This window comes from Chelonia mydas, chromosome 10 (genome assembly GCF_015237465.2).
Source record: "Chelonia mydas isolate rCheMyd1 chromosome 10, rCheMyd1.pri.v2, whole genome shotgun sequence".
NCBI classification, from domain to species: Eukaryota; Metazoa; Chordata; order Testudines; family Cheloniidae; genus Chelonia; species Chelonia mydas.
This window is the reverse complement of record NC_051250.2, coordinates 35,931,386-35,949,834: the sequence shown is the minus strand read 5'-3', so window position 1 is coordinate 35,949,834 and position 18,449 is coordinate 35,931,386. Positions and strand designations below refer to the sequence as shown.

The following is an 18,449-nucleotide window of genomic DNA, read 5'->3' as shown; positions in this document are numbered from 1 at the left end:
TCGCTCTTCTTCCTCCTCCTCCATGCAGCTTAATGATGACAGATGCAATGAAATTAATCCCACTATCAGTCTCCTTCCAGGAAAACACACTGCCCACACAACAAGCCAACGCCAATGCAAACAGATTTACTCTTCTCAAATGGCACAGGAGAGTAGTTTTAATTATTTTAATGCCCTTAATTTAGGGAGAAGAGGATGACTTAGTAGCATGTGCTGACACCTTCCAAAGGCAGGGGATCCAGGTCAATAGCATCTCATCTGTCAGGGAGATGGTGTCCTAGAATTATCAGAGAGATGTGAAAGGGAGGAAAGAACCATCTACAGAGGCAGGCAAACAAGGAAGGAGGAATGGAGGCCCAGCAAGCAAGAGATCCCAATAGTGGCTGCAGGCATCAGCGCTGTAGACTGCCAGGATGTGGGAAATTTGAGCCAAAGAGAGGTGGTGTCCAGCCAGTTCTGCACAGGGAGGCTGCAGTACAACTGGATTGTAGCAACACTCTAAAGCTTCATCTGGCACCATGTGACAAGGTGTAAAGGTGCTCCAGAACATAAGGGGTTCCTGAAAAGGGGAAGCTACAGTGAGGGAAGAGGGCTTTCCACCCTTCCAGCCAGCAGAAGCTGGAAAGGCCTTGGGTGATTATTGCCCAGCAGTTCGAGTTATGTGTTCTGGTTCGAGTTTGTATTTTTGGAAAGAGAGCAAGCCCTGAAGAAAGGGATGCGAACAGTTCTGCAGCTGGGACTTTTTCTTTCCCGGGCTGATGAGTCTGTGCACCAGCTTGCATATCATTTCACTGTGTGTCATTAAAAGGTTCCTTTGCTGAGAGTGCAATCCATACCATCCTCCAGATCATTAATGAAGATATTGAACAAAACTGGCCCCAGGACCGACCCTTGGGGCACTCCACTTGATACCGGCTGCCAACTACTCATGGAGCCATTGATCACTACCCGTTGAGCCTGACAATCTAGCCAACTTTCTATCCACCTTATAGTCCATTCATCCAGCCCATACTTCTTTAACTTACTGGCAAGAATATTGTGGGAGACAGTGTCAAAAGCTTTGCTAAAGTCAAGGAACAACACATCCACTGCTTTCCCCTCATCCACAGAGCCAGTTATCTCGTCATAGGAGGCAATTAGATTTGTGAGGCATGACTTGCCCTTGGTGAAACCATGCTGACTGTTCCTGATCACTTTCCTCTCCTCTAAGTGCTTCAGAATTGATTCCTTGAGGACCTGCTCCATGATTTTTCCAGGGACTGAGGTGAGGCTGACTGGTCTGTAGTTCCCAGGATCCTCCTCCTTCCCTTTTTTAAAGATGGGCACTACATTAACTTTTTTCCAGTCGACCGGGACCTCCCACAATCGCCATGAGTTTTCAAAGATAATGGCCAATGGCTCTGCAATCACATCCCCCAACTCCTTTAGCAGTCTCGGACGCAGCACATCCAGCCCTATGGACTTGTGCTCGTCCAACTTTTCTAAATAGTCCCGAACCACTTCTTTCTTCACAGAGAGCTGGTCACCTCCTCCCCATGCTGTGCTGCCCAGTGCAGTAGTCTGGGAGCTGACCTTGTTCGTGAAGACAGAGGCAAAAAAAGCATTGAGTACATTAGCTTTTTCCACATCCTCTGTCATGAGGTTGCCTCCCTCATTCAGTAAGGGGCCCACACTTTCCTTGACTTTCTTCTTGTTGCTAACATACCTGAAGAAACCCTTTTTGTTACTCTTAACATCTCTTGCTAGCTGTAACTCCAGGTGTGATTTGGCCTTCCTGATTTCACTCCTGCATGCCCGAGCAATATTTTTATACTCTTCCCTGGTCATTTGTCCAATCTTCCACTTCTTGTAAGCTTCTTTTTTGTGTTTAAGATCAGCAAGGATTTCACTGTTAAGCCAAGCTGGTCGCCTGCCATATTTACTATTCTTTCTACACATCGGGATGGTTTGTCCCTGTAACCTCAGTAAGGATTCTTTAAAATACAGCCAGCTCTCCTGGACTCCTTTCCCCCTCATGTTATTCTCCCAGGGGATTCTGCCCATCAGTTCTCTAAGGCTGTCAAAGTCTGCTTTTCTGAAGTCCAGGATCCGTATTCTGCTGCTCTCCCTTCTTCCCTGTACCTTGATTTTATTAAGGCATTTGACACTGTCCCACATGACATTCTCACAAGCAAACTAGGGAACTGTGGTTTAGGTGGAATTTTTTGGTATAAAGTGGGTGTGTACAGCTGGCTGAAAGACCGTACTCAAAGAGAAGTTACCAACGGTTTGCTGTCAAACTGGAGGGATATTTCTAGTGGGTCCCACAGCAGTCCTCGCTCTGGTACTATCCTATATTTTCATTAACAACCTTGATAATGTAGTGGAGAACATGCTTATAAAATCTGCAGATAACACCAAGCTGGGAGGAGCTGCAAGCACTTTGGAGTACAGAATGGGAATTCAAAATGATCTTGACAAATTGGAGAATTGATCTTAAATCCACAAGACTTACTACACTTGAGAAGGACAAATGAAATACACAGCTTACAAAATGGGGAGCAATAGGCTGGGTAGTAGTACTGCTGGAAGGATCTGGACATTATCATTGATCACAAATTGAATTTGTGAGCCAACAATGTCATACAGTTGAAAAAAGGCAAATACTGCTTTGGGATGTATTAACAGGAGTGTCATATGTAAGACCCAAGAAGTATTTGTCACAAACTATTTGGCACTGGTGAGGCCTCAGATGGAGTACTGTGTCCAGGTTTGGATGCCAGTCTTTAAGAAAGATGGGGACAAAATTGGAGAATGTCCAGAAAAGAACAACAAAAATGATAAAAGGTTTAGAAAACCTGAACTCTGAGGAAAGGTTAAAAACTGTGGGCAAGTTTAGTCTTGAGAAAAGACGACTGAGGGGGGACCTGATAACAGTCTTCAAATCTGTTAAGGGTCGTTATAAAGAGCATGGTGATCAACTGTTCTCCACATCCACTGAAGGTAGGACAAGAAGCAATGGGCCTAATCTGCAGCCAGGGAGATTTAGGTTCGATATTCAGAAAAATCTTTCTAACTGTAAAGCTAGCTACACACTGGAACAGGCTTCCAAGAGAGTTTGTGGAATCCCCATCACTAGAGGTTTTTAAGAACAGATCAGACAGACACCTGTCAGGAATAGTCTAGGTTACTTGATCCTGCCTCAGCACAGAGGGCTAGATTAGATGACCTCTTGAGGTCCCTTTGAGCCCTACATTTCTATGATTCTGTGATTCCCTAGGCACTAGAAATAAATAAAAATGTCCCAAGTGGATCCTGTTACTTCCCTTTGAGTAGCACCACTAGGCTCCACAGTGGTGCCCCAATCACATTTGGGTACTCCTGAAATACACACCAGGACATATCTCCTGATGCACAACCTAAATTTTACTCATGTGTTGTTGAAGGTGGCAGGGGAAAGCACCCACGCATTTGTTAAAGAAACAAGGACAACACGGATTTTTGCAGATGGAGATGATAATAAGTAGGTCAAAATTTGGTTTTTTCAACCTAGGTTGTCACTTGAATTCCATATGCGCCCTAGTGACAGCCAAATAAAGACAATGTTGCTGAACTGAACAAATATCAACCCTATTCGGAGAGTTGATTGATTCTGTACAGCAATCAGAAAATATCCAGCTGCCACAAATCCAGAAGCGCCCAGGCCAAAGCAAGGGTAGAGGGAGAATTTCCAGAGCTGATCAGCCGTTGGACATAGATTCTTGACCAGGCGATCTGTGTGACTCAATAGCGTTTCTGCTCAGAGTTTGCTCCTGAAAGGTACTGAGCAGCATTTCTTTGTACAACCCTGCACAGCCCAGCCATGCGATAGGCAGGAACATGGTAACCACCTTACATGCTGCTGCTCCTTTTTACCTCCTAGCATGGTGACCAGACCCTAGCTGGAAGCTGATTACTGCTCTCAAAGCAGAAAAGGGGTGTGGAGGAGGGGGTTTCATGATTTAAAAATTTACACACACACACACACCCCTCAAAACATAACATCTCCTTGCATTTTGCCCACTGAGCTGCTCGACTCTTCGGCCCCAGGAAGAAAGAAGAGGCTCCATTCTTGCCTTCCCACCTGCTCTTGTGAGGCTGTAGCCATTTGCAGCTGTAATACTCTGCTCTCCGCTTTCTCTGCTACCCCATAACGGGTCTGGGCCCCTATAAGGTTAAAAAGGGAAGCAGTGTGGCCTACTTGATAGGTGCATTGGTATGGGACTCAGGAGACCTGAGTTCTATTTGTGGCTCTGCTGCTGCCATTGGGCAAATCATCTCCCCTGTGCCTCAGTTTTTCTGCATCTGGGAAACAGATAATGATACTTATATCTTCCTTGGCAAGCGCTTTGAGATCTCTGTGTGAAAAGTGCTAAGTAAGAGCTAGCTGGTGTTATTTTATTATTCTTATTAAAAGAAAAATAATCTTAGCTTTGTCCTCTCTGCCTGCTCCTGTGATAACACTGGTGCACCCACACTCCTGACAATTGTAGCTTACATTTAACCCCTATTATTCCCAAATTTCTCTCCGTCCACCTACTCCCAAATATTACGCCAATAGGACCTGTAAACATGGGTCGTTCACCTCTCCCTAGCACACACAGAAAGCTACTGCTATATATGGCTCCTCCTAACGAACAGATACCAAACAATGTCCTGTGCAATCTGTGCTTCTTGTGGACCACACAGGCTGCAACAGGTGTCCGATTTCTCCTTGAGATTGAGACAAACAGTTCATCCCTTGTTCTCCGATATGCTCTTATCAAGGCCAAAAGGTACCAGAGGTTTCTGCTTCTGCTTTGGCAGATCAGATCTGTTAATGCGTTTACCCTGATTGCCAGCTCCACTGCAAATTGACGGTAGACCTTTCAATACACTGTGCTATAGTTTCTCTCCAAAACAAATTCAGACCCAGAAAGTGAAATACACCTTAAACAAAACACTGAAAAGGTGATCCTGTACTATAGTGAATAGACTATGGACTGTACTGTGTCTCCTGGACAACACAGCAAACCATATAAAGGAGTTGCCCTCAGACGCTTCACAGAAGACAGGGCTATTTCCCCAAGGAGAAAAAAAACCCCACCACCACCTACCCACTCTTCCATCCAGAAATCCCCTTCCCTCTCTCTGTAAAACTTTGACATTTAGGGGAGTATCCTCCAACCAGAACCCCTAACAGAGAGGTTAGTATTGACATCCCAACTCTGAAATTGCTTCCTTCCCTCTCTCTGCATACAAGACAATGGTGTATGAGGACAGTGTTTCCCATGCATACCCACCCACCCAGCTGTGACTCAGTGACTGAGCAGTGGGTGAGTTAAGAATCAAACATTCTTTCTAGCAATCGTGATTCATCAGCCAAGACTTCCTGCCAAAACAGAAGCAAATTTTCTCCAGTCACATTATGTGTCAAATTTCTCTTAATATCCATATAGCTTTCCCTCTCTCCTACTACCCGCAGGCTTTACCACATTATCATCTAACTGAAGCAGAGGGAAACAATCCTATAGTTGGGACCCTCCTTCCAGATGATGTTGTGGTATCCTCTCCCACTGAGGATACCTCTCCAGGGGAGGGAACTCCAGCTATTAGAAAGAGACAGGTATTAGTAATGGGAGAGTCGATCATTAGAAACATAGATAGCTGCGTTTGTGATGACCTCTCGAGACATCTAGATAGACTTATGTGTAGTGCTGGGAAGGAGCTGGTGGTTGTGGTACATGTAGGTTCCAGTGACATAGGGAAGGATAGGAGAGAGGTCCTGGAGGCCAAATTTAGGCTGCTAGGTAAGAGATTGAAGTCCAGGACCTCCATGGTAGCATTCTCGGAGATTCCCCCAGTTCCACGTGCAGGGCCAGATAGACAGGCAGAACTACAGGGTCTCAATGTGCGGATAAGGTGATGGTGTAGGGAGGAGGGGTACAGATTTATTAGGAACTGGGGAAACTTTTCGGAAAGGGGGAGCCTATACAGGAAGAATGGGCTCCACCTGCACCAAAATGGAACCAGATTGCTGGCACTTAACATTAAAAAGGTCGTAGACCAGTTTTTAAACTAAGGGCTGGGGGAAAGCCGACAGGTGTGGAGGAGTACATGGTTCGGACATCCCTTAGGGGACAATTAATAGAGAATCTCTATGTCCTAGCGAGGAACAGAGGATGGAAAATGATAATACAGGCAGGGTCTGATCAGAAACAGTCAAATAAAAAAAGAGTCCCATTCAATTACATCGTGTAATGGCAGACAAGTTATTAAAGTGCTTATATACAAATGCTAGAAGTCTAAATAATAAAATGGGTGAACTAGAGTGCCTCGTATTAAATGAGGATATTAATATAATAGGCATCACAGAAACTTGGTGGAATGAGCATAATCAACAGGATATAGTAATACCAGGTTACAGAGTAGCAGCCGTGTTAGTCTGTATCCGTAAAAAGAAAAGGAGTACTTCTACTGTAGCTCACGAAAGCTTATGGTCTAATAAATTTGTTAGTCTCTAAGGTGCCACAAGTACTCTTTTCTTTTTTTTTTTTTAGTAATACCAGGGTACAAAATATATTGGAAGGACAGAACAGGTCGTGCTGGTGGGGGAGTAGCACTATATGTGAAAGAAAGCTTAGAATCAAATGAAGTAAAAATCTTAAATGAACCAAACTGTATCACAGAATCTCTATGGATAGTAATTCCATGCTCTAATAAGAAGAATATAGCAGTGGGGATATATTACCGACCTCCTGACCAGGATGGTGATAGTGACTGAAGTGCTCACAGAGATTAAAGAGGCTATAAAAATAAAAAACTCAATAATAGGGAATTTCAGCTATCCCCATATTGACTGGGTACGTGTCACCTCAGGATGGGATGCAGAAATAAAGTTTCTTGACACCTTAAATGACTGCTTCTTGGAGCAGCTAGTCCTGGAATCCACAAGAGAAGAGGCAATTCTTGATTTAGTCCTAAGTGCAGCACAGGATCTGGTCCAAGAGGTGAATACAGCTGGACCCCTTGGTAATAGTGACCATAATATAATTAAATTTAACATCCCTGTGGCAGGAAAAACACCACAGCAGCCCAACACTGTAGCATTTAATTTCAGAAAGGGGGACCCCCTAAAAACGAGGAAGCTGGTTAAACAGAAATTAAAAGGCATAGTGCCAAAAGTGAAATCCTCACAAGCTGCACGGAAACTTTTTAAAGACACCATAATAGAGGTTCAACTTAAATGTAGACCCCAAATTAAAAAACATAATAAGAGAACCAAAAAAGTGCCATTGTGGTTAAACAAAGTAAAAGAAGCAGTGAGAGACAAAAAGGCATCCTTTAAAAAGTGGAAGTTAAATCCTAGTGAGGAAAATAAAAAAAAAAAGCAAAGCATAAACTCTGGCAAATGAAGTATAAAAATATACTTAGGAAGGAAGGCCAAAAAAGAATTTGAAGAACAGTTAGCCAAAGACTCAAAAAGTAATAGAAAAAAAAAATTTAAGTACACCAGAAGCAGGAAGCCTGCTAAACAATCAGTGGGGCCACCGGATGATCAAAATGCTAAAGGAGCACTCAAGGACAATAAGGCTATTGCGGAGAAACCAAATGACTTCTTTGCATCGGTCTTCACAGCTGAGGATGTGAGGGAAATTCCCAAACCTGAGCCATTCTTTTTAGGTGACAAATCTGAGGAACTGTTGCAGATTGAGGTGTCATTAGAGGAGGTTTGGGAATAAATTGATAAACTAAACAGCAATAAGTCACCAGGACCAGATCGTATTCACCCAAGAGTTCTGAAATTTCACATTTGAGTTCCTTCAGAACTGCTAACGGTGGTTTGTAACTTATCGTTTAAATCAGTTTCAGTACCAAATGACTGGAGGATAGCTACTGTGACGCCAATTTTTAAAAAGGGCTTCTGAGGTGATCCCAGCAATTACAGGCCAGTAAGCCTGACTTCAGTACCAGGCACATTGGTGGACACTATAGTAAAGAACAGAATTATCAGAAACACAGATGAACATATTTTGTTGGGGAGAGTCAACATGGTTTTTGTAAAGGGAAATCATGCCTCACCAATCTACTCGAAATCTCTAAGGGGGTCAACAAGCATGTGGACAAGGGGATCCAGTGGATATAGTGTACTTAGATTTTCAGAAAGCCTTTGACAAAGTCCCTCACAAAGGCTCTTATGCTAAGTAAGCTGCCACAGGATAAGAGGGAAGGTGCTATCATGGACTGGTAACTGGTGAAAAGATAGGAAACAAAGGGTAGGTATAAATGGTCAGTTTTCAGAATGGAGAGAGGTAAATATTGGTGTCCCCCAGGGGTCTGTTCTAGAACCAGTCCTATTCAACATATTCATAAATGATCTGAAAAAAGGGGTAAACAGTGAGGTGGCAAAATTTGCAGATGATACAAAATTACTAAAGATAGTTAAGACCCAGGCAGACTGTGAAGACCTACAAAAGGATCTCTCAAAACTGGGTGACTGGGCAACAAAATGGCAGATGAAATTCAATGTTGATAAATGCAAAGTAATGCACATTGGAAAGCATAATCTCAACTATACATATAAAATGATGGGGTCTAACTTAGCTGTTACCATTCAAGAAAGAGGTCTTGGAGTTATTGTGGATAGTTCTCTGAAAACATCCACTCAATGTGCAGCGGCTGTCAAAAAAGCGACCAGAATGCTGGGAATTATTAAGAAAGGGATAGATAAGACAGAAAATATCATGTTGCCTCTATATAAATCCATGGTACACCCACATCTTTAATACTGTGTGAAGATGTGGTCACCCCATCTCAAAAAAGACATACTGGAATTGGAAAATGTTCAGAAAAGGGCAACAAAAATTATTAGGGGTATGGAACAGCTTCCATGTGAGGAGAGATTAATAAGACTGGAAAAGAGACGGCTAAGGGGAGATATGATTGAGGTCTATAAAATCATGACTGGTGTAGAGAAAGTACCTAAGGAAGTGTTGTTTACTACTTCTCATAACACAGGAACTAGGGGTCACCAAATGAAATTAATAGGCAGCAGGTTTAAAACAAATAAAAGGAAGTATTTCTTCATACAATGCACAATCAGCCTGTGGAACTCCTTGCCAGAGGATGTTGTGAAGGCCAAGACTATAACAGGGTTCAAAAAAGAACTAGATACATTCATGGAGGATAGGTCCATCAAAGGCTATTAGCCAGGATGGGCAGGAATGGTGTCCCTAGCCTCTGTTTGCCAGAAGCTGGGAAAGAACGACAGGGGATGGATCACTTGATGATTACCTGTTCTCTTCATTCCCTCTGGGGCACCTGGTACTGGCCACTGTTGGAAGACAGGATACTGGGCGAGATGGACCTTTGGTCTGACCTAGTAGGGCCATTCTTATGTTATTATCATCAATTTTCTGCATGCTGAAGGGGAAAAAAAATTAACTACAACTCTCCCCGTTCTTTCTTTGACATGGTTACCGGCCTAGTGCATGAGGGAAGTCAGTGGATGTGATAGATCTTGCTTTTAGTTAGGCTTTTGACACAGTTCCACAGGACATTTTCATTAGCAAACTAGGGATATATGCTCTAGATGAAACTACTATTAAACAGGAGGAAAACTGGTTGAAAGAGTAGTTATCAATGGTTCACTGTCAAACTGGGGAGACACAGGTAGTAGGTCCTGCAGGGGTCAGTCTGGCCCTGGTACTATTCAATATTTTCATTAAGGACTCAAATAATGGAGTGGAGAATATGCTTATAAAATTTGTGGATGACACCAAGCTGGGATGGGTTGCAAGCGCTTTGGAGGCCAGAATAAGAATTCAAAATAACACTGACAAATTAGAGAATTGGTCTGAAATCCACAAGATGAAATTAAATAAAAGAAGTTTAAAGTAATTCATTTAGGAAGGAAAAAATCAAATGTAACAACTACAAAATGGGGAATAACTAGCTGGTGATAATAGGTCACAAATTAAATATGAATCAACAGTATGATGCAGTTGCAAACAAGGCTAATATCATTCTGGGTGTATGAACTGGAGTTTTGTATGTAAGACACGGGAGACAATTGTTCCACTCTATTCAGCTCTGGTGAGGCCTCAGCTGGAGTACTATTCTGGGCACCACACTTTAGGAAAGATGTGCACAAATTGCAGAGTCCAGAGGAGAGCAACAAAACTGATAAAAGGTTTAGAAAACCTGACCTGTGAGGAAAAGTTAAAAAACTGGGCACGTTTAGTCTTGAGAAAAGAAAACTCAGAGGAGATCTGATAACATCTTCAAATCTGTTAAGGGCCATTATAAATAGGACAATGATCAATTGTTCTCCATGTCCACTGAAGGTAGAGCAAGAAGTAATGGGCTTAATCTGCAGCCACGGAAATTTTGATTAGTTATTAGCAAAAACTTTCTAACTAGCAGGGTAGTTAAGCTCTAGAATAAGTGTCCAAGAGGTTGTGGAATCCCCATCATTGGAGGTTTTTAAGAACAGGACAAACAACTGTCCAGAATGCTTTTGGTCCTGTCTCAGCAAAGTGGGCTGGACTAGATAACTTGAGGTCCCTTCATCCAGGGCTTTGGAGCTGTGCTCCAGCTCCGCGCAAAAACCTGCAGCTCCACTGCTCTGGAGCTGCTCCGCACTCCAGCTCCGGGCTCCGCTCCAAAGCCCTGCTTCCATCCCTACATTAATATGATTTAAGATAAGTGAAGGGAACTTAATGTTAACTATAACTATTACAAATGGGCCGTACCCACAACACTTGGACTTAGACCAAAAACTCCCCAGAATTGGAGCAGGGGATTCAAATATGGAGATTTGGGAATAGCATGAAATTCAGGTCTAGGCACCCAATGTTTTAGGGCATGTCCCCTGGATCTTGCTTGTGCCCACTTCTATACTTGGAATATTTTTGTTCCTACAGTACCAAAAGTATGGTGGGCTCTGAGATCATGTACTACTGGGGACACTTGTAATAGGATGCCTGGACTGCCTAATTTATGCCACATCTCTCTGCTAGCATGTTAATAGGTCAACACGATCACAGAAAATTACAGCGGGGAAAAGGTCTGTTAGATCATAATAGCCATAATAGCCCTACAGTACGTGCTATACTCTGACACTTATACACATGTACGTTAATTATACCACCAGAGTATAGTTCTTTGTTTGGCTGGTCTTTCTTGGATACAAAGCCAAGCATTTGGCATAGTACTTTGTTGGCTGGGCCCACTTCTCTTCCCTCACCAGTGTTCCAAGTGTGTATCTCAACGACTTTCCTATGTGTTTGGCTAATCTAGATGAAAGATAGCATTCGTTAGCATAATTGCCATTCTGCACCTAGAGAACAGCCAGGCATACGCTCTGCAAGTTTCCCTGTACCAAGTACCTCCAATTCTAGCCAACAGCACTCCAATCTTATGCATCTCTAGAATAGGTTTCCTCATTGACCCAAACCATGTGAAAGCTGAGACTACCAAAGAAAGCACTAAAATCACCTGACTCATCTCAAATGATTATCTAAATCCAAATTTAAACACAGATTCCCAAAGATGAAAAGCCAGTTGATTTACCCATTCTTCTAACCTAGTGTTCCTTGGGAGGATTCACTAGAGTCAGGAATTCCACATATCCATGTCTGATAACAGGAGTCTTAATAGTAGGAGTCTTAAAATCAGCGGCTGTAAGATTTGTCAGCTACGGGCAGGTGAAGCACAGGCCTAAAGTGAGTTTGAAAGGACACGTTCCTTTGGAAGACAGCATTCTCTGGTTCATCCCATCTCTAAATTTCTTCCTGCTGGATTGAAACTATTGAGTGATGCAAAACAACAAGAGAAAACAGCCAGCAGGGAAAAGCCTCGGAGCTAAAAACTTCTTCTGGTTTAATATGCAAAGCTCAAGCAGCTCAATCAAGAAACCAAAGCTAAATGTCATTTCCTCCCTTGGCACCATCACTCTGCTGCTAAAATAGAACAGGTTATGTCTAGTGGCTTGTCAAATTCCCAAGGCCCAGGAGATCCAATGTCTGTAGAGACTGAATAAGGGGAGCATGGGTGGCTTTTCACCTAGTACCTCACCGCTAGCACACAACTAGTTAACAAATAACTGCTGTGAGACAATCACTTTGCCTCAGCCAAAAAACGGGCTTTGCTCTGTAAGTTTCTGTACTGTGCCAAAGCCAACGTACAGAAGAAGAGTGGCACCTGCACAGCAGTATGAAGAGAGGAGGAAAGGGTTACAGAGGAGAACATGTTACCCCTATGTCTGCAGCCATACATCTGTTTTTGAAGCAATAAGCCTCACCCAACAGCATGCAAGTCGTGCAGTGAAAACTACGGTAACCTAGCCGCATGTCAGGCCATAGCCCTATTCCTCATCCAGCTGCAAACAGAAATGCCAAACCAGGTGCTTAGCCATTTCCAGGTTTCACCTCAGTAAATCTAAAAATAGGCATAACAGAGCTACCTAAATAACAACAGTCTGCTTTCCAAAGATGTTGGACATCTTCTGTCCTCATTAACTTCAGTGGGATTCCTGGGTGCTCAGCACTCTGAAAAACAGACCATTTGTAATTAGGTGCCTACATGTGCAGTTAAGATCCTAACTGAAGACCTCCAGGCTTCAAAACCTTGGCCAATATAGGAATCAGCCTGGTGTATTTATGTACAGCAGTAGGAAAGTGCTACTGACACTGAGATTCTGATGTGTTACACTCAGCCCATGAGCAATAAGAATCATTTCTGCTGCATCTCACCAGGTGAGGTGACTGGGTGCGTGCTTGCCATATGATACCTGCTGAATGAACCATGCATAAAAGCCTTTGAGACTATTATCATGAGGTGTGTAATGTATTTATGCCAGTCACTTCTTTATTTAAAGACTCTATCTAAGATGTGAAGCTGAGGGCCCGACCCTCTCTTAGTTATTGTCCTTTGTACAAGGGCTAAGGGTAAACCCCAAAGTCCCAGACAAATTCCCATTCAAGTAATTACCATCTTTCTCTCATAATACGTGTCATTTGTTGCATACTGCCAATACACTCAGCAGAGGGGATGGGATCGCTGCCTTGTGCGGCTTAAACTCCATTGTGAGGCACAGTGAGGGTTTCAAGGATGTTATACATTTTAAGTTACTATGTTAATGTCACAACATGAATAATTTGGGTTCAGGGTTCTGATTTCGCTCACAATGCGCCACAAAAACAATAAATCCTTTAAAATGTTTATTAAGCTCACATCTAATGTAAAGGAGGCGGGGGAAACAGTCAAGCATCTAAAACTCAAGCCATTATTTGTTTTACAAGCTTCCATATTCCCTCTCTTTTTGTATAGGAACATTTAAAGGGAAAACAACCCTCTGTCTTGAAAAAAGAAGAGTACTTGTGGCACCTTAGAGACTAACAAATTTATCTGAGCTACAGCTCACTTCATCGGATGCATTCAGTGGAAAATACAGTGGGGAAATTTATATACATAGAGAACATGAAACAATGGGTGTTACCATACACACTCCATCTTGAACGTCTCTTACATCAAATGTCCTTTCTGGGAAAAACAGTCACTCAGGGGGGAGCTCTGCAGCTCAGCTGTTAAAGTCTGATCCTGTTTCTTTAAGAAAAATACACATCAAGAGGAAGAGAAAAAGATGGGAAAATAAAGCTTCTGTCTCCAATGCTTGGACTGTCAGTTTCCAGGATGGAGGATCACAGGCACAACACATGACACACAGCCCAGTTAGCCACTCCTGTACCCCAGCCTTACTTGCTTGCTTCTGTAAATTTTTTGCTAGCTTGCACCTATTTTCCTCTTGTGAGTATGATGAAGGTATAGCTTTTAGGTTGCCCCGCTGATCCCAGCAAAATTACATTTTGTCCTGACTGGTTAAAGTGGATTCAGATTCAACACCAGGCCCAAAGGGAGGTAGCGAAGACAGAGAAGGACTGAGGGGAGGATGGAAATGAACACACAAGGGGGAACAACTGGAATCTGAGGCTCACATCTCAGCAGTTGCTCAGGATGTAGCCACAGAGGTGGTTAGATCATCTAGTTCCCTCTCCTCATCTGGTCAGAACTTCTTTCAGCATCAGGAAAACAGAGGCCCAATGGTGTGGTGTGCGGTGGTGATGATCAGAACAGGGATACCAAAGCTGGTTGAGGTGGTGATGGATGATGCTGCCGCAGCCTCCTCAGAAAGTAAGGCCCAAATTTTCCAAAGTGACTAGTATTTTTGGGCAACTCCATTTGTGGGTACTGTGGCAGATTGCTGGCACTACTATCATAGGTCTCGCGCTTTCTCTTCTTGGGGTGGAGGGGGTTCAGGGCACCATTTCTTGCCCCTGAACTGGGGTATTAACTGCCCCACTAGTGTCCTAGAGGAGGGGAGGGGAGTGGAGAGGGAGGGACCCGGGCTCACCCTCTATGCTGGGTCCCAGCCCACAGGCCCTAGGGATAATGGTAAACCACTAGAACTAGCGGTTCCTTCCCCTGGGCTACTTCCCTCTCCTGCCCTTCAGCTTGTGGGGCTTCCTGCCCTCCCTCTGCACAAACCAGGTGCCCCTTTACCGAGGGTCTTGATCTTCTTAGCCCACCGCAGCACTTCTCTAAACTCTCCTCTGCTTCCTGCCAAACTGCTCTCTGCTCCAACACCGATCCACTCTGCTTCAACTCCTCCTCTGGTCTGACTGAAGCAGGGGGGGGTTTATCATGTGACTGGCTTCAGGTGCTTTAATTGGCTTCAGGTGCTTTAATTAATTTATAGCAAACTTTCTTCCCTCTACAGGGAATAAGGTTCCCTTCTAACACTCTCCTGCTTTTCCTGTGACTGTGGGGCCATTTTCCGATCCTCGGTTCGTTCACGTATCCGGGCGGAGTTCCTGTGGGCGGCATCCACCGACTCCCTTGGTGCTTTTGAGGAGCGGTGGGTGCTGTCCAAGGTTCTCTGCTTGGTGTCCCCGTCCGGTTCCCTTTGTTTGACCCTTTGATTGGGGGAGAGAGTAAGGGACCCCAGCCCCAGCCATTGCTGCTGCAGACACCACCACCTTAGAGGGGTCCTTTCACACGTGGGTGCACGTGTCCCCCCCCCAGATTGTCCACCCCACAGCCTGCCCCTCTTGTTGGGTGCTTTCGGAGGAGGGAATTATTGGTGACACTGGGCGTGGCGCCAGGTAACTCGAGGGGGTGGCAGACCTTGAGAGTCGATGAAGCCTCCTCGCTCTGGGCCACCAGGTAACTCGGAAGGGTGGAAGACCATGAGAGTCGAGGAAGCCCCCCGCTCTAGGCCCAGGCAAGCTTGAACACTTCCCTCCCCTGAAGCTAATGAGAAAACAATTGTGATTGGTTGCTGTGTTACACATTGCATATGCTGTTGTTTTTGTTTTGTAAGTGTGTTATGCAAATAAAAACACCCTTTTTGCTTCAAAAAAAAAAAAAAAACCACTCTCCTGCTGCATCACAGTACCCAACCTAACAATGCTTGTAAGGCCCCTAATTTTGCACCCGTGCTCAGCAAAATGTCAACAGCCCATTCGTGGGCACTCCCTTTCATCATCAGAAGAGTCCTCTCTCTTGCTACAACCACTCTGTAACCTCACCAGAAGCCTTGGAAATTCCCAATCAGTCACTCTGTTAGTGGAAACAAACTGAGTCCACACCATTCCTTTGACTCCATTCTGTGCTGTCTTGAAGCAACAAGTTAACATTACAGCTAAAATGACATCGTCACATTTTACCTACTTTGGACAAGTTAAGATTTTAACCAAGGAGAAGTTTCAACACAACAGCTCTACACAAACAGTGCAGGTCAGCTACACCACGCACCCAGTGAACAGAAAATTCAGAGTTTGAAGGTTTTGGCCTACATGGATTTCCTCGATAGCTTCAATTGCAGTAGGCTTCTTAATTTACTACCCTAAAGTTGTGTATGTTAAACAGTTGCAAGTAGAGGAAAGCTGGTTTTGTGATTAAGATCACAGAATTACAGAAGTGTAGGACTGGAAGGGACTCAAGAGGTCATTTAGTCCAGGGGTTCTCAAGCTTTTTCTTTCTGTCCCCCTGCTTGCAACATGCTATAAAAACTCCAGGGCCCAGCAGAGGAGGAGGGGACTCAGATCGGGGAGTTTAAGGTCAGGGTGTAGGGAGAGGAATAGCAAGGGACTGTGTGCTCCCCTGCAGTTGCAGTTCCCCGAGGACTCTGCCAGCCATGAAGCCAGGTCCCCTCCACCCGAGCAACTCTTACTGGCTGCTTGAGCAAAGAGGGCTTGGAGCTGAGGAGCAGCTTCAACCTCAGGCGCAAGTAGCAGCAGGACACAAGGGAATGCTGTGGCTGCCTGCTACGTGGCACCAGCCAGAGCAGCAACTGCTCCGCACTGCCTGGCTCCGGCTTCCAGCCTCCCACTTGGCCAGGGGGCCAGGACAGAAGTGGGGTGTGGAGCTGCCCCTGGTACTGCCCTGCTCTTGCACTGCAGTTGGGGGGGGCAACGCCTTCTATGCCCCCCCCCAAACTCCACCCAGGGGCTGAGGGCTTCTGCCCTGTGGGGAGCACCGGGGCTTGGGATTCAGCCCTGCCATTCCCAGCTTCAGCCCCACATGGGGTACTGGGGCTCAGGCTATGGGTTTCAGCTGCAAGGCCCCGCAGGCCTCCTGAAGGAGCTCATGGATCCCGAGGGGGCCGCAGACCCCCAGTTGAGAACCACTGATCTAGTCGAGTCCCCTTCACTGAAGGCAGGACTACATAATAACTAGACCTTCATGTTTTCTAGACCTTTAATCATTTTTGTTGCTTTCTTCTGGACTTTCTCCAATTTGTCCACATCTTTCCTGTCAGGTTGCTAACTGTCTAATCACACAGACCCAAACACCCTTGCTCTGTCCCCTGCTCTGCCACTTCTCCGAGGCCCCGCCCTGCTCACTCCATCCTCCCTCCCTCCGTTGCTCGCTCTCCCCACCCTCACTCACTTTCACCGGGCTGGGGCAGAGGGTTGGGGTTTGGCAGGGGGTGCGAGCTCTGGGCTGGGGCTGAGGAGTTTGGAGTGTGGGAGGGGACTCCAGGCCTAGCCTAGCACAGCGGGTTGGGGTACAGGAGAGAGTGTGGAGTGCAAGCTCTGGGAGGGAGTTTGGGTGCCAGAGGGGGCTCAGGGCTGGGGCTTGGGGTGTGGGGTGCGGGCTCCAGGCTGGGGTAGGGGGTGAGGCCGTCGGAGGGGATGAGGGGTGCTGGCTCCGGCCGGGCGGTGCTTAACTTGGGCGGCGGCACAGCGGGCCTAACACAGGCTCCCTGCCTGCCCTGGCCCTGCGTCGCTCCCGGAAGCTGCAGCGGCCAGCATGTCCCTGCAGCCCCTGGGCGGGGCAGGGGGCTCTGTGCGCTGCCCCTGACTGCAGGCACCTCCCCCGCAGCTCCCATTGGCTACAGTTCCCGGCCAATGGGAGCTGCAGAATCGGTGCTCGGGGCAGGGGCAGCGCATGGAGACCCCCTGCCCCTTTCCCCCCAAAGGCCACAGGGATGTACCGGCCACTTCCGGAAGCGGTACGGAGCCAGGGCAGGTGGGAGCCTGCCTTAGCCCTGCTGCACTGCCAGATTTTAGCGGCCTAAAATCTCCCGGCTTGGCTTCAGTAGCCTCTGGGAGATAGAGCCCAATTCCGGGAGACTCCCAGCAAAACCTGAAGGGTTGGCAACCCTACTTTCCTGAAATGTGGCACCCAGAACTGGACACAGTACTCCAGTTTAGGCCTAATCGGCACGGAGTAGAGTGGAAGAATTACTTCTCATGTCTTGCTTACAATACTCCTGCTAATACATCCCAGAATTATGTTCACATTTTTCTTTTTTTGCAACAGCGTTATACTGTTGACTCATAGCTTGCAATCCACTATGAAACCCAGATTCCTTTCCATAGTACTCCTTCCTGGACATCATTTCCCATTTTGTATGTGTGCAACTGATTGTTCCTTCCTAAGTGGAATACTTTGCATTTGTCCTTATTGAATTTCATCCTGTTTTCTTTAGACCATTTCTCCACTTTGTCCAGATCATTCTGAATTTTAATCCTATCCTCTAAAGCACTTCCAACCCCTCCCAATTTGGTATTGTCTGCAAACTTTATAAGTGTACTCTCTATGTCATTATCTAAGTCATTGATGAAGATATTGAACAGAGCAGGACTCAGACCTGATCCCTGCGGGACCCCACTAGATATGCCATTCCAGCTTGACTGTGAACCAGTGATCACTACTCTCTGGGAACGGTTTTCCAACCAGTTATGCGCCCACCTTATAGTAGCTCCATACGTTGTATTTCCCTATTGAGATCTAGGCTCTGCTTCCTGCATGATCTTGGCAGGTCACCCAACCTCTTTGTGCTTTAGTGCCTCCTCTGTGACATGTGGCTAATGATAGTTTCCCACCTCACAAAGGTGCAGTAAGGAGAGATTAATTAATGATTGTGAAGGGCTCAAATACTC

The 18,449-nt window shown here is 45.5% G+C and overlaps 1 protein-coding gene across 3 annotated transcripts in view; it reads right to left on the bottom strand.

Moving 5' to 3' along the window:
* LOC102939986 (ankyrin repeat and fibronectin type-III domain-containing protein 1) overlaps window positions 1-18,449 on the bottom strand; it is a 562,352-nt gene that overhangs the window by 409,791 nt on the left and 134,112 nt on the right. The gene's annotated exons all lie outside the window — the stretch shown is intronic.